Raw genomic sequence first — 17200 nt, forward strand, 5'->3', positions numbered from 1 at the left:
TAGTTGACAGAGACACCTGCTCACACGCAGCATCTGATGAAGGCAAAAAAACACGACAGGACAGGGCGATACACAATCACAGCAAAAACACGACAGGACAGGGCGATACGCAATCACAGCATGGTGAATACTAAACAAGGAACCGACGGGACAGGAACGGAACACAAAGGAATAAATAGGGACTCTAATCAGGGGAAAGGATCGGGAACAGGTGTGGGAAGACTAAATGATGATTAGGGGAATAGGAACAGCTGGGAGCAGGAACGGAACGATAGAGAGAAGAGAGAGCGAGAGAGTGAGAGAGGGAGGGGGAGAGAGAGGGATAGAAAGAGGGAAAGAACCAAATAAGACCAGCAGAGGGAAACGAATAGAATGGGGAGCACAGGGACAAGACATGATAATAAATGACAAACATGACAGTACCCCCCACTCACCGAGCGCCTCCTGGCGCACTCGAGGAGGAATCCTGGCGGCAACGGAGGAAATCATCGATGAGTGAACGGTCCAGCACGTCCCGAGACGGAACCCAACTCCTCTCCTCAGGACCGTAACCCTCCCAATCCACTAAGTATTGGTGACCCCGTCCCCGAGAACGCATGTCCATGATCTTATGTACCTTGTAAATAGGTGCGCTCTCGACAAGGACGGGAGGGGGGAGGGAAGACGAACGGGGTGCGAAGAAAGGGCTTAACACAGGAGACATGGAAGACAGGATGGACGCGACGAAGATGTCGCGGAAGAAGCAGTCGCACAGCGACAGGATTGACGACCTGGGAGACACGGAACGGACCAATGAACCGCGGAGTCAACTTACGAGAAGCTGTCGTAAGAGGAAGGTTGCGAGTGGAAAGCCACACTCTCTGGCCGCAACAATACCTTGGACTCTTAATCCTGCGTTTATTGGCGGCTCTCACCGTCTGTGCCCTGTAACGGCAAAGTGCAGACCTCACCCTCCTCCAGGTGCGCTCACAACGTTGGACAAACGCTGAGCGGAGGGAACGCTGGACTCGGCAAGCTGGGATGAGAACAGAGGAGGCTGGTAACCCAGACTACTCTGAAACGGAGATAACCCGGTAGCAGACGAAGGAAGCGAATTGTGAGCGTATTCTGCCCAGGGAGCTGTTCTGCCCAAGACGCAGGGTTTCTGAAAGAAAGGCTGCGTAGTATGCGACCAATCGTCTGATTGGCCCTCTCTGCTTGACCGTTAGACTGGGGATGAAACCCGGAAGAGAGACTGACGGACGCACCAATCAAACGACAGAACTCCCTCCAAAACTGTGACGTGAATTGCGGGCCTCTGTCTGAAACGGCGTCTAACGGGAGGCCATGAATTCTGAATACATTCTCAATAATGATTTGTGCCGTCTCCTTAGCGGAAGGAAGTTTAGCGAGGGAATGAAATGTGCCGCCTTAGAGAACCTATCGACAACCGTCAGAATCACAGTCTTCCCCGCAGACAAAGGCAGACCGGTAATGAAGTCTAAGGCAATGTGAGACCATGGTCGAGAAGGAATGGGGAGCGGTCTGAGACGACCGGCAGGAGGAGAGTTACCCGACTTAGTCTGCGCGCAGTCCGAACAAGCAGCCACGAAACGGCGCGTGTCACGCTCCTGAGTCGGCCACCAAAAGCGCTGGCGAATAGACGCAAGAGTGCCTCGAACACCGGGATGACCAGCTAACTTGGCAGAGTGAGCCCACTGAAGAACAGCCAGACGAGTGGAAACAGGAACGAAAAGGAGGTTACTAGGACAAGCGCGCGGCGACGCAGTGTGCGTGAGTGCTTGCTTAACCTGTCTTTCAATTCCCCAGACTGTTAACCCGACAACACGCCCATAAGGAAGAATCCCCTCGGAATCAGTAGAAGCCACAGAAGAACTAAACAGACGGGATAAGGCATCAGGCTTGGTGTTCTTGCTACCCGGACGGTAAGAAATCACAAACTCGAAACGAGCGAAAAACAACGCCCAACGAGCTTGACGGGCATTAAGTCGTTTGGCAGAACGGATGTACTCAAGGTTCTTATGGTCTGTCCAAACGACAAAAGGAACGGTCGCCCCTCCAACCACTGTCGCCATTCGCCTAGGGCTAAGCGGATGGCGAGCAGTTCACGGTTACCCACATCATAGTTGCGCTCAGATGGCGACAGGCGATGAGAAAAATAAGCGCAAGGATGAACCTTATCGTCAGACTGGAAGCGCTGGGATAGAATGGCTCCCACGCCTACCTCTGAAGCGTCAACCTCGACAATGAATTGTCTAGTGACGTCAGGAGTAACGAGGATAGGAGCGGACGTAAAACGTTCTTTTAGAAGATCAAAAGCTCCCTGGGCGGAACCGGACCACTTAAAACACGTCTTGACAGAAGTAAGAGCTGTGAGAGGGGCAGCAACTTGACCGAAATTACGAATGAAACGCCGATAGAAATTAGCGAAACCTAAAAAGCGCTGCAACTCGACACGTGACCTTGGAACGGGCCAATCACTGACAGCTTGGACCTTAGCGGAATCCATCTGAATGCCTTCAGCGGAAATAACGGAACCGAGAAAAGTAACGTAGGAGACATGAAAAGAGCACTTCTCAGCCTTTACGTAGAGACAATTCTCTAAAAGGCGCTGTAGAACACGTCGAACGTGCTGAACATGAATCTCGAGTGACGGAGAAAAAATCAGGATATCGTCAAGATAGACAAAAACAAAAATGTTCAGCATGTCTCTCAGAACATCATTAACTAATGCCTGAAAAACAGCTGGCGCATTGGCGAGACCGAACGGCAGAACCCGGTACTCAAAATGCCCTAACGGAGTGTTAAACGCCGTTTTCCACTCGTCCCCCTCTCTGATGCGCACGAGATGGTAAGCGTTACGAAGGTCCAACTTAGTAAAGCACCTGGCTCCCTGCAGAATCTCGAAGGCTGATGACATAAGGGGAAGCGGATAACGATTCTTAACCGTTATGTCATTCAGCCCTCGATAATCCACGCAGGGGCGCAGAGTACCGTCCTTCTTCTTAACAAAAAAGAACCCCGCCCGGCCGGAGAAGAAGAAGGCACTATGGTACCGGCGTCAAGAGACACAGACAAATAATCCTCGAGAGCCTTACGTTCGGGAGCCGACAGAGAGTATAGTCTACCTCGAGGAGGAGTGGTCCCCGGAAGGAGATCAATACTACAATCATACGACCGGTGAGGAGGAAGGGAGTTGGCTCGGGACCGACTGAAGACCGTGCGCAGATCATGATATTCCTCCGGCACTCCTGTCAAATCGCCAGGTTCCTCCTGAGAAGTAGGGACAGAAGAAACGGGAGGGATGGCAGACATTAAACACTTCACATGACAAGAAACGTTCCAGGATAGGATAGAATTACTAGACCAATTAATAGAAGGATTATGACATACTAGCCAGGGATGACCCCAAACAACAGGTGTAAACGGTGAACGGAAAATCAAAAAAGAAATAGTCTCACTGTGGTTACCAGATACTGTGAGGGTTAAAGGTAGTGTCTCAAATCTGATACTGGGAAGATGACTACCATCTAAGGCGAACATGGGCGTAGGCTTCTCTAACTCTCTGAAAGGAATGTCATGTTTCCGAACCCATGCTTCGTCCATGAAACAACCCTCAGCCCCAGAGTCTATCAAGGCACTACATGTAGCACCCGAACCGGTCCAGCGTAGATGGACCGACAAAGTAGTACAGGATTTTGATGGAGAGACTTGAGTAGTTGCGCTCACCTGTAGCCCTCCGCTTACAGATGAGCTCTGGCTTTTACTGGACATGAATTAACAAAATGTCCAGCAACTCCGCAATAGAGGCACAGGCGGTTGGTGATCCTCCGTTCCTCTCCTTAGTCGAGATGCGAATCCCTCCCAGCTGCATGGGCTCAGTCTCAAAGCCAGAGGAGGGAGATGGTTGCGATGCGGAGCAGGGAAACACCGTTGATGCGAGCTCTCTTCCACGAGCCCGGTGACGAAGATCTACCCGTCGTTCTATGCGGATGGCGAGAGCAATCAAAGAGTCCACATCTGAAGGAACCTCCCGGGAGAGAATCTCATCCTTAACCACTGCGTGGAGTCCCTCCAGAAAACGAGCGAGCAGCGCCGGCTCGTTCCACTCACTAGAGGCAGCAAGAGTGCGAAACTCAATAGAATAATCCGTTATGGACCGTTCACCTTGGCATAAGGAAGCCAGGGCCCTAGAAGCCTCCCCACCAAAAACTGAACGGTCAAAAACCCGAATCATCTCCTCTTTAAAGTTCTGGAACTTGTTAGAGCAATCAGCCCTTGCCTCCCAGATAGCTGTGCCCCATTCTCGAGCCCGGCCAGTAAGGAGTGAAATGACGTAAGCAACCCGAGCTCTCTCTAGAGTATGTGTTGGGTTGGAGAGAGAACACAATCTCACACTGCGTGAGAAAGGAGCGGCACTCAGTGGGCTGCCCGGAGTAGCAAGGTGGGTTATTAACCCTAGGTTCTGGAGGCTCGGCAGGCCAGGAAGTAACAGGTGGCACGAGACGTAGACTCTGGAACTGTCCAGAGAGGTCGGAAACCTGAGCGGCCAGGTTCTCCACGGCATGGCGAGCAGCAGACAATTCCTGCTCGTGTCTGCCGAGCATGGCTCCTTGGATCTCGACGGCAGTGTAACGAGCGTCTGAAGTCGCTGGGTCCATTCCTTGGTCGGTTCCTTCTGTCATGCAGGTGAAAGAGGACCCAAAAGCGACTTAACAGAAACAGAGTTTATTCAAGTCCAAAACAGGGAATAACAGAAATCCTCTAGTCTGTAGAGGGGAATAACAGGAGAAGCGGCCACAGACTGCAGGTCGCTTCGGGTAGGCGCAGGCCGTAGTTGACAGAGACACCTGCTCACACGCAGCATCTGATGAAGGCAAAAAACACGACAGGACAGGGCGATACACAATCACAGCAAAAACACGACAGGACAGGGCGATACGCAATCACAGCATGGTGAATACTAAACAAGGAACCGACGGGACAGGAACGGAACACAAAGGAATAAATAGGGACTCTAATCAGGGGAAAGGATCGGGAACAGGTGTGGGAAGACTAAATGATGATTAGGGGAATAGGAACAGCTGGGAGCAGGAACGGAACGATAGAGAGAAGAGAGAGCGAGAGAGTGAGAGAGGGAGGGGGAGAGAGAGGGATAGAAAGAGGGAAAGAACCAAATAAGACCAGCAGAGGGAAACGAATAGAATGGGGAGCACAGGGACAAGACATGATAATAAATGACAAACATGACAGTAAGTGCAATTCCTCAACAATATCTTAAGTTCGCTGCTCTGGCCCCCCAATGGTGGAACAAACTCCCTCACGACGCCAGGACAGCGGAGTCATTCACCACCTTCCGGAGACACCTGAAACCCCACCTCTTTAAGGAATACCTAGGATAGGATAAAGTAATCCTTCTCACCCCCCCCCCTTTAAGATTTAGATGCACTATTGTAAAGTGACTGTTCCACTGGATGTCATAAGGTGAATGCACCAATTTGTAAGTCGCTCTGGATAAGAGCGTCTGCTAAATGACTTAAATGTAAATGTAAATGTAAGATGCAATGATTTTCTTACGAACTTCTCAAATATATATTTACAAATCTTCTTAACCTGTGTGGGAACGGAGTTCACAGCCAGTGAAATTGCAGGGCGCCAAATACAAATCAACAGAAATCTCATAAATCAAATTTCTCAAACAAAAAAAGTATTAGGCACCATTTTAAAGATAAAATTCTCGTTAATCCAGCCACAGTGTCTGACTTCAAAAATGCTTTACAGCGAAAGCTCCATGAACGATTATGTTAGGTCACCACCAAGTCACAGAAAACCTCAGCCATTTTTCCAGCTAAAGAGAGGAGTCACAAAAAGCACAAATAGCGATCAAATTAATCACTAACCTGATAATTTTCATCAGATGACACTCATAGGACTTCATGTTACACAATAAATGTATGTTTTGTTCGATAAAGTGCATATTTATATCCAAACATCTCATTTGACATTGGCGTGTTATGTTCAGGAGTTCCAAAACATGCAGTGATTTTTGCAGAGAGGCACAGAAATACTCATGATAAATGTTGATGAAAATTCAAGTGTTATGCATGGAACTGTAGGTAAACTTCTCCTTAATGCAACCGCTGTGTCAGATTTTTTTTTTACTTTACGGAAAAAGCATAATCTGAGTACAGAGCTCAGAGCCCAAAACAGCCAAAAGAAACATCTGCCACGTTGCGCAGTCAACATTAGTCTTAAATAGCATTATAAATATTCACTTACCTTTGATGATCTTCATCAGAATGCACTCCCAGGAATCCCAGTTCCACAATAAGTGTTTGATTTGTTCAAAAAAGTTCATTTGTGTCCATATACCTCCTTTTGTTAGGGCGTTTGGTAAACAAATCCAAACGCGCGTGAAAGTCCAGCGGGAAGGTTGGACGAAAATGTCAAAATGTTATATTACTGGTCGTAGAAACATATCAAACTATGTATAGAATCAATTTTTAGGATGTTTTTAATATAAATGTTCAATAATGTTCCAACCGGAGAATTCCATTGTCTGTAGAAAAGCAACGGAATGAGAGCTACCTCTCATGTGAAATGCGTGTGACCATCGCGTGACTGCTGGCAGACCTCTGACTCATTCCCCTCTCATTCAGCCCCCCTTCATAGTAGAAGCCTCAAACAATGTTCTAAAGACGGTTGACATCTAGTGGAAGCCTTAGGAAGTGCAACATAACCAATATCCCACTGTGTATTCGATAGGGGCTGAGTTCAAAAACTACAAACCTCAGATTTGGTTGTTTGGATTTTCTCTCGGGTTTTTGCCTGCCATATGAGTTCTGTTATACTCACAGACATCATTCAAACAGTTTTAGAAACTTCAGTGTTTTATATCCAATACTAATAATAATATGCATATATTAGCATCTGGGACTGAGTAGGAGGCAGTTTACTCTGGGCACGCTATTCATCCGGACGTGGAAATACTGCCCCCTATCCCTAAGAGGTTTTAAGATGGTTGTTGCTCGGCTACCATTTTAGCTAGCTATCAATGGCAATCATGTTAGCATATTTGTTACTGAGATTACTGTTCTAAAACATGTTCTTGGGTTTAAAATAATCAATACTGAATCTTTCAGATAAAGTTTGAGTAAATTAAACATGTTCAATTCCTTTCATGAGCTTTTCTCTCACTGCCCTGAGTTTAAGACAAGGGTTTAGCTATCTTAGAATTTAGAACATTTCCAAGAACCTTATTTTCTAGAATCAAATTTCTTCTTAACTTTTTGCTTAAGGGGTCCCGCTAGCTGGACAACTTCCGGTGAAACTGGAGGGCGCGCAATTCAAATAAAGTCAAATAAATATTATGGATTCTAAAGTAAGTCGCTCTGGATAAGAGCGTCTGCTAAATGACTTAAATGTAAATGTAAATGTAAACATTTAGGTACATATAAGTGTCTTATATCAGCTGAAAGCTTAAATTCTTGTTAATCTAACTGCACTGTCCGATTTACAGTGGCTATTACAGCGAAAACATGCCATGCGATTTTGTGGATGGCGCCCCAAGTCAAAATATTTTTCCACCGGCACAGGTTTCATGCATTCATATATAAAGATTAAATATTCACTTACTTTTTGCTATAACATGTAGTGTCGTTTTGTTAGATAAAATCCTTCTTTATATCCCAAAAAGTCTGTTTAGTTGGTGCCATCGATTTGAGTAATCCACTTGTTCAACTGGCAGAGAAAGGAATCTGAAAATCTAGCCCTAAACTTTGTTTCCACAAGTCAAAATAAATTTCAATTTACTCCTCAGATACCCTAAAATGTAATCAAACTATAATATTTATTTCGGATAGAAGTATGTTCAATAGCGAGCGCAAACACGGATTTCCAAGACTGTGTCCTTCTATTAAAACTGTTATTTCGTATTCGTTTTTGAATTTACAAGCCTGAAACCTTGACCATAGACTGCTGATACCCTGTGGAAGCCATAGGAATTACATCCAGGGAGCTAATTTACAATGTAACCTTTCTCTTGCATTTCTAAGAGGATTCCGGTTTGGTTTTTCTTTGGATTTTCTCCTACCATATTTATTGTGTTATATTCTCCTACATTATTTTAACATTTTATACAAACTTCAAAGTGTTTTCTTTTCAATGATACCAATTATATGCATATCCTGGCTTCAGGGCCTGTCACGACTTCCGCCGAAGTTGGTCCCTCTCCTTATTAGGGCGACGTTCGGCGGTCGACGTCCCCGGTTTTCTAGCCGCCACCGATCCACTTTTCATTTTCCATTTGTTTTGTCTTCATTGTACACACCTGGTTTCCATTCCCATAATTATATGTTCCTTATTTAACCCTCTGGTTCCCCCATGGTTTTGTGCGTGTTTGTTCATTGTAAATTGGTCTGTATTTGTGAGCTTGATTATTTTCCTTCTTGGAATATTTGTTGTTTTGAGTAAAGTTACGTGAATGACTCATCTCTGTGTCCTGCGCCTGACTCCGCCTTACCTGCCACATCTAGACGCCTTACAGGGCCTGAGCTACAGGCAGTTTACTTTGGGCACGTCATTCAGGCGGAAATGGAGAAAAAAGGGGTCTAGCCCTGAGAAACATTAGAAATCGCCCAAGAAAATTTCCCAAAACCTTTGCGAAGAATAGCAACTTTGCTTAACTTTCTTCTTAAATCTATAGTGAAGGAAAACGTGGCATTTAAGAAGAAATATCTTTTTACGAAGGTTTTGTGAATCATCCTGGGGTTGGTTGTCCAATTTGATGAAGCTGGAGCTGTTTTGCCTCGAAGAATGGGCAAAAATCCCAGTGGATAGATGTGCCAAGCCTATAGAGACACCCTAAGAGACAGGGTTTACTATTTGTTTTTCAGCAACAATCTAACCAATTTACAAAGCTTTGAAAAAACTAAAGCCTTTATTGTTGAAAATAAGGAGTGTGTGTATGAATGTTGCTGACTCTCAGTCTTCCTGTGGGGATGTTTTTCATCGGCAAGGACTGAGAAACTGGTCAGAATTGAAGGAATGACGGATGGCGCTAAATACAGCGAAATTCTTGAGGGAAACCAGTTTCAGTCTTCCAGAGATTTGAGACTGGGACGGAGGTTCACCTTCCAGTAGGACAATGACCCTAAGCATACTGCTAAAGCAACACTTGAGTTATTTACGGGTTACTAGGTGTGGATGGTAGGAGTCAGGCGCAGAGATCAGAGGTTTCAATAATAGACTATTTATTTTCTCCGGGCACAAAAACGGTCACGCCAAACACAGGGCGCAGAAACACTGACCCGCCCAAGCACACAGGGCAAAACGATCCGGAGAGAATATACATCCAACACCGACAGTGAACACAAGATAATCCCGCGCAAACCCCAGCGGGCCTAACAGGCTTACATAGACCAGAAATCAAGAAACACAAAAGAAACAGGTGCAACTAATAAGACTAAACCAACAGACAAGGGAAAAGGGATCGGTGGCGGCTAGTAGGCCGGTGACGACGACCGCCGAGCGCCGCCCAAACAGGCAGGGGAGCCACCCTCAGCGGGAGTCGTGACAGAGTGATTTAAGGGGAAACATTTAAATGTCTTGGAATGGCCTAGTCAAAGCACAGACCTCAATCCAATTGAGCATCTGTGGTATGACATAGAGATTGCTTTACACCAGTGAAACCCATCCAATTTGATGAAGCTGGAGCTGTTTTGCCTTGAAGAATGGGCAGAAATCCCAGTGGATAGATGTGCCAAGCCTATAGAGACACCCCAAGAGACTTGCAGCTGTAATTGCTGCAAATGGTGGCTCTAGTTATGCACGCTCAGGTTTTGTTTTTTGTCTTGTTTGTTTCACAATAAAAAATATTTTTTATCTTCAAAGTCATAGGCATGTTGTGTAACTCAAATTATATTCACCCCCCCCCACAAAAAAAAAATATATTTTAATTCCAGGTTTAATAAGGCAACAAAATAGGAAACATGCAAAGGGGGGTGAATACTTTCGCAAGACGCTGTAATCAGTTCAGTACAGTAGAGCACAGTATTATACAATACAGTACAGTAAAGTAGTCTATTCAGTACAGAATCATACAGTAAAGTAGTGTAGTTCAGTACAGTACAGTAGAGCACAGTGGGATACAGTACAGTAGTCTATTCAGTACAGTAGTGTACAGTAAAGTTGAGTATAATACAGTAAAGTAGTCTATTCAGTACAGATGCGTGCAGTAAAGAAGAGTATAGTTCAGTACCGTACAGTACAGTACAGTAGAGCACAGTAGGAAATTAGTACAGTACAGTAGTCTATTTAGTACAGTAGCGTACAGTAGAGTATAGTTCAGTACAGTAGGATACAGTACAGTAAAGTACTGAAAATTAAATGTAACTGTACTGTAATCTAATGTACTGTACTGTACTCTAATGTATTTGACTGTACTCTACTTTGCTCTACTGTACTATACTGAATTAAACTGTACTGTATTGCACTGTACTGTACTGCACTATACTGCACTTTAATATACTATATATATTCTGAATATATATTCTGAATTAACCTCAACTCAACTCTACTGTACTGTATTCTACTTTGATCTAGTGCACTGTAATCTACTGAATTAAACTGCACTGTCCTGTAATATACTGTACCGTCCTCTGCTGAAATAAACTCTACTGGACTGTACTGTGCTATGCTGTGCTGTCCAAACTTGTGAAATATACACATCTTTTAACTTCTTGGTGACAGGGGGCAGTATTTTCACGTCCGGATTAAATGCATGCCCAAATCCAACTGCCTGCTACTCATCCCCAGAAGATACTCTCTGAAGTTTCTAAAACTGTTTGAATCATGTCTGTGAATATAACAGAACTTATTTAGCAGGTGAAACCCCAAGGACAAACCATTCAGATTTTTTTCAATGGGGTTTCATTGGGAATCCAATGGGATTCCCAATTAATTACAAAAGTAGTTTGAAATGTTTTGGCAACATTTACAGGTAACTTTTTAGAATTTTTTTAGTCACGTTGCGCAAGTTAGAACCGGTGTTTCTCTGGATCAAACGAGCCAAATAAATGGACATTTTGGATATATATCGATGGAATTAATCGAACAAAAGGACCATTTGTGATGTTTATGGGACATATTGGAAAGCCAACAAAAGAAGCTCATCAAAGGTAAGGCATGAATTATATTTTTGTCCGGCATTTTGTTGATCCCGCCTGCAGGGTTGAAATTGCGGTGATATCCTCAGATAATAGCATTGTTTGCTTTCGCCGAAAACCCTTTTTGAAATCTGACATGTTGGCTGGATTCACAACAAGTGTAGCTTTAATTTGCCGTCTTGCATGTGTGATTTAATACAAGTTTGATTTTTATAGTCATTTGTTTGAATTGGGCGCTCTGCATTTTCCCTGGCTTTTGGTCAGGTGGGACGCTAGCGTCCCACATATCCTAGAGAGGTTGAAAACATACGAAAAATCTGTATTCTAGGCGTCTTTTCCAAGGTAATTTAGCCTACTGGGTACATTGTTACAATGGGGATGGTTCTCACAATGTGACAGACAACCCCAACCACCCCTCAGAAGGGGATGAATATGCTTGGGAAAAATGAGAATATTCTTCACATCACAATGTGACAACCAACCCCAACCACCCCTCAGATGGGATAAATATGCTTGTGAAAAATGAGAATATTCTTCATATCACAATGTGACAACCGACCCCAACCACCCCTCAGAAGGGGATGAATATGCTTGTGAAAAATGAAAAATGAAAAATGAGAATATTCTTCACATCATAATGTGACAACCGACCCAAACCACCCCTCAGAAGGGGATAAATATGCTCGTGAAAGATGAGAATAATCTTCTCATCACAATGTTTTGTGAACCTGACCTGAATTGATCACACGACTGACTTCTCCTGTAGAGGACACACATTTCTATCTTGAAAATATTACACAAAATAAGCACTTTGATAACCAACCCCGGTCTCCCTTACTACCTACACTGACTGTTTAAGTGTATATATATATATATGCCATTTAGCAGACGCTTGTTTTACATACATACATACATACATGCACGCACGCACGCACGCACGCACGCACGCACACACACACACACACACACACACACACACACACACACACACACACACACACACACACACATACATACAAAGATGTGAAACCAAATACCCCTTTGTAGCTGGTTATCATAATACTGTATAGGGGGAATCAAATAATGTATTTACATTTGAGTCATTTAGCAGACGCTCTTATCCAGAGCAACTTACAGCAATGAGTGCATACATTTTAATACTTTCTTCGTACTGGTCTCCCTTGGGAATCAAATCAACAAATATGGCGCTGCAAATGCTGTGCACTACCAACTGAGCTCTACCGGAATAATATGATTAATACATTAAATATTAGTTCATATTTTATTTCATTGCACTCATGCTAATTAGTAACTTCCTTCAAACTATAGATATAAATAACTAATTAAAATCCAAAATGGAAGTGTTTCAGATACAGTATACAACTGCTACAATAAAGCAGCATTAAGCAGTCTCACAAAGTAGGGCACAAAGTAATTTTGAACAGTATGTAATCTTGTTTACAGAAAAAGCTACTAAACTGGTTCATATTTGAAGTATAAATGTATTTTATAACATATCCAACAAACACTATATATACCAAGGTATGTGGACACCTCTTCAAATTAGTGGATTTGGCAATTTCAGCCACACATGTTGCTGACAGGTGTATAAAATTGAGCACACGGCCATGCAATCTCCATAGACAAACATTGTCAGTAGAATGGCCTTACTGAAGAGCTCAGTTACTTTCAATGTGGCACTGTCATAGGATGCCACCTTTCCAACAAGTCAGTTCATAAAATTTCTGCCCTGCTAGAACTGCCCCGGTCAACTGTAAGTGCTGTTATTGTGAAGTGGAAACATCTAGGAGCAACAATGGCTCAGCCGCCAAGTGGTTGGCCACACAAGCTCACAGAAAGGGACCACCGAGTGCTGAAGCAGCAAGCATAAAAATTGTCTGTCCTCGGTTGCAACACCCACTACCTAATTCCAAACTGTAAAGTTTGGTGGAGGAGGAATAAGGGTCTGGAGCTGTTTTTCATGGTTCGGGCTAGACCCCTTCCAGTGAAGTGAAATCTTAACGCTACAGCATACAATGACATTCCTGATAATTCTGTGCTTCCAACTTTGTTGCAACAGTTTGAGGAATGCCCTTTCATGTTTCTTCTTCAGTGTGGAAGAACTTGACTGGTCTGCACAGAGCCCTGACCTTAACCCCACCGAACACCTTTGGGATTAATTGTAACGCCGACCGCGAGCCAGGTCTAATCACCCAACATCAGTGCCCGACTTCATTAATGCTCTTGTGGCTAATGTTCCATATCAGCAATGTTCCAACATCTCGTGGAAAGCCTTCCCAGGAGAGTGGAGGCTGTTGAAGAGAGTGGAGGCTGTTCTTGCTGAGAGCTCCTCCAACATCCTGGGTCTCCTCTCAGCTTTCGGGTATGTGTCTTCCACAGGCACACCCATGTTCTGCAGAGAGAGAGAGAGAGAGAGAGAGAGAGAATTTTTTATTTTTTTTACATCAATGCTTTTGGAGTCATTCAGTGATCCATCGTATGACTCGGTACAGAAGCAGCCAATTAGTGATTGCTCTCTGCATTAAGTCCATCAAGGGATTTGGAGAGAATGGTTCTAATAAGTCAAATTACTTATCATCCACTGATGCCCTGTGATGGCCATGCCTAATACTGCCAGATGCCAGCTTAATGCAGGTCAATTAAAACACACTGTATTTACATTGACTGCTAATGAGTGAGAGGAATGTAGTCAGCTAGACAATAACGCTTGCATAAATGTTTTTCGGTTCAGGTAAATTTGATCAAATTAATTGACAATCAAAACATGCCAAGTCAATTAGTAGAAGGAATCTGGGGCACATCGTTAATTGGTTCCAAACAGATGTGCTTATGTGTTGGTAAATGTTGACTAATGATGTCCTACTTGTAGTTGAGCCAGCTTGTCCAGATAGGTCCGTTTGTCCTCGTCCTCTCCTTCGTACAGCCAGTTATCTGTCACAGTCAGCAGCTCTGAGAGTCCCTTTAGCGCCTGGAAAATTTAAACAAACGTGCATTACGATCGCTCCTCTTGGCAAATAATCTACTACAACCTCTACTAATGTCTATGTTTCAGCAAGTTTAATCTGAAATAAGGTTTTGTACAGATAGATTCAGTCTTGTGGATATTGAATGTTTGTAAGGCCAACAGGCTGTAACATTCTGGTGCATTTCTTCATTTTTTTGAAGAGTGGATTGGGACTTCCTACTAGTGTTAATACTGATAGTGTTGGTACTGATAGTGTTACAATACTTCAGTGCTCAAGAACATCAGATGGGCCCTGTCGTGCCAAATAATTTCCTCTAGTCAAAAAGTGTCCCCTCCCTGCGTCACAATGGGATTCGATAAACTATTAGCGTCTGTTGCTATATCAACGGTGTTGTGACCTAATGATTTGAATTTCGGAGATCATTACAGCCGACATGACGTTCATCCCCGCTATGCAAACAAGGCTGGTTTTATACAACAATTCCGCTATTCAAACAAGCTTTTTGTAGCTAATAAGATGAAAACGTTACTTCAAACTTAATTGCACTTCATACAATAACAGCTAGCTAGCTAGCTAACACTAGCTATATAAAACCGTCTGGTTAGCTGGCTAGCTAGCTGGCTAGCTGACTAGGCAGGCTGAGATAAATACAGTGCTTTCAGAAAGTATTCAGAACCCTTGACTTTTTCCAAATGCTGTTACATTACAGCCTTATTCTAAAATAAAATATATACACACAATACCCCACAATGACAAAGCAAAAACAGTTTACATTTTCTGGGGCAAATGTATTAAAAAGAAAAAGAAGAATACCTTATTTACATAAGTATTCAGACCCTTTGCTACAAGACTCAAAATTGAGCTCAGGTTCACCCGGTTTCCATTGATCATCCTTGAGAGTCCACCTGTGGTATATTCAATTGATTGGACATAATTTGGAAAGGCACACACCTGTCAATATATGGTCCCACAGTTGACAGTGCATGTCAGAGCCAAAACCAAGCCATGAGGTCGAAGGAATTGTCCGTAGAGCTCCATGACAGGATTGTGTCGAGGCACAGATCTGGGGAAGGGAACACAGTGGCCTCCATCCTTCTTAAATGTAAGAAGTGTGAACCACTAAGACTCTTCCTAGAGCTGGCCGCCCAGAGGAGAAATCAGGGGAGATGAGCCTTGGTCAGGGAGGTGACCAATAACCTGATGGCCACTCTGACAGAACTCTAGAGTTTTCTCTGTGGAGATGGGAGAACCTTCCAGAAGGACAACCATCTCTGCAGCACTCCACCAATCAGGCCTTTATGGTAGAGTGGCCAGACGGAAGCCACTCCTCAGTAAAAAGGCACATGACAGTGTGCTTGAAGTTTGCCACAAGGCACCAAGATTCTCTGGTCTGATGAAACCAAGATTGAACTCTTTGGCCTAAATGCCAAGCGTCACATCTGGAGGAAACCTGGCACCATCCCAATGGTGAAGCATGGTAGTGGCAGCATCATGCTGTGGGGTTGTTTTTCAGTGGAAGGGAATGGGAGACTAGTCAAGACTGAGGCAAAGTTGAACAGAGCAAAGTACAAAGAGATCCTTGATAAAAACCTGCTCCAGATCACTCAGGACCTCAGACTGGGGCGAAGGTTCACCTTCCAACAGGACAACGACCCTAAGCACATAGCCAAGACAACGCAGGAGTGGCTTCGGGACAAGTCTCTGAATGTCCTTGAGTGGCCCATCAAGAGGCTGAACCCGATTGAACATCTCTGGAGAGACCTGAATATAGCTGTGGGGCAACACTCCCCATTCCAACCTGACAGAGCTTGAGAGGATCTGCAGAGAAGACTGGGAGAAACTCCCCAAATACAGGTGTGCACAAGCTTGTAGCGTCATACCCAAGATGACTTGAGGTTGTAATTGCTGCCAAAGGTGCTTCAACAATGTACTGAGTTACGGGTCTGAATACTTACGTAAATGTGATATTTAAAAAAATCATCCTTCATGACTGCTACCAGGTAAAACGGAGCCAAGCAACCAGCAGACAGTAGCAACGGACGCTTTGGTTCATTACGTAGGCCGGTCACAACTTAGCAATTTCGACAGCCCTAGCAACGGAAGCTAGAACTTATTGAATCCCATTGTGACACTGGGGGGACACTTTTTGGCCAGGAGTCACTGTTTGGCATGACAGGCCCCTCCAGTTTATGTCTGAGGTAGTACACATATTCCTCCACAGTATTTTTAGCATTGCACCTTTCTCTCTGTAGCTGGTCTTGTATGATCATTTTCCCCCGGCAGCAGTCAAAACCAGGTGTTACTCATCCCAGCAATGTCCAAAGTCAATGTTTGCTGTACATGTGAAACACTAACAGACACAACAGAAGAACAAATTAATCAAAATGATTATATAGATGTGATTGGTTAAATTTGACCCTACAAAACACTTCTGTATATCAGTGGACAGTTTTTGTTTCCCACCATTTCCTTTTTTTCCGTCAATTGTTTTTGTTATGGGAGATAGATGGAAACACACATAGGAGTAGGGGGATTTGTAAGAAAACTAAACTAAACTCTCTCCTCAGAAGGCACACAGTCGGGTTGGCTGGACCTCTTTGTCTACCACATGCTGGATATGCCTGCTGTTCGTTGTGTGTATTTAGTCCTAGTCCTAGAAGCAGGGTCCCCCGGGAACTAGCTATGACATTTCAGCACATTACCAGCAGGCAAAACTGTTTGAAATTACATAAAGTGTCTGAAATTACATAAATAGTTTGAAATGACATGATGATTACATAATTTCAACCAGTTTGGCCCAATTCTGCCCAGGGGTTTTTTATCTTTTGTCCACAATTAAAAGTCATGGCTCTCTAAAGATTAAGTATAGCGTTATGCCTACAGGGTTCGAATGACCTTCATTAAACTGTAGCTTATTTCTGCTGTTATTGCCAAGGCTTTAGCTCAACTGGCTAACACAGTTGTGACACTCAAGGGACCTGGATTCGAAACCAGTCAGTCACACTAATGGTGCATTTCCACTGGCAAGCTTTGTACCAGTGTCACCAG

Source organism: Oncorhynchus gorbuscha, linkage group LG13 (assembly GCF_021184085.1).
Source record: "Oncorhynchus gorbuscha isolate QuinsamMale2020 ecotype Even-year linkage group LG13, OgorEven_v1.0, whole genome shotgun sequence".
In the NCBI taxonomy this organism is placed as follows: Eukaryota; Metazoa; Chordata; class Actinopteri; order Salmoniformes; family Salmonidae; genus Oncorhynchus; species Oncorhynchus gorbuscha.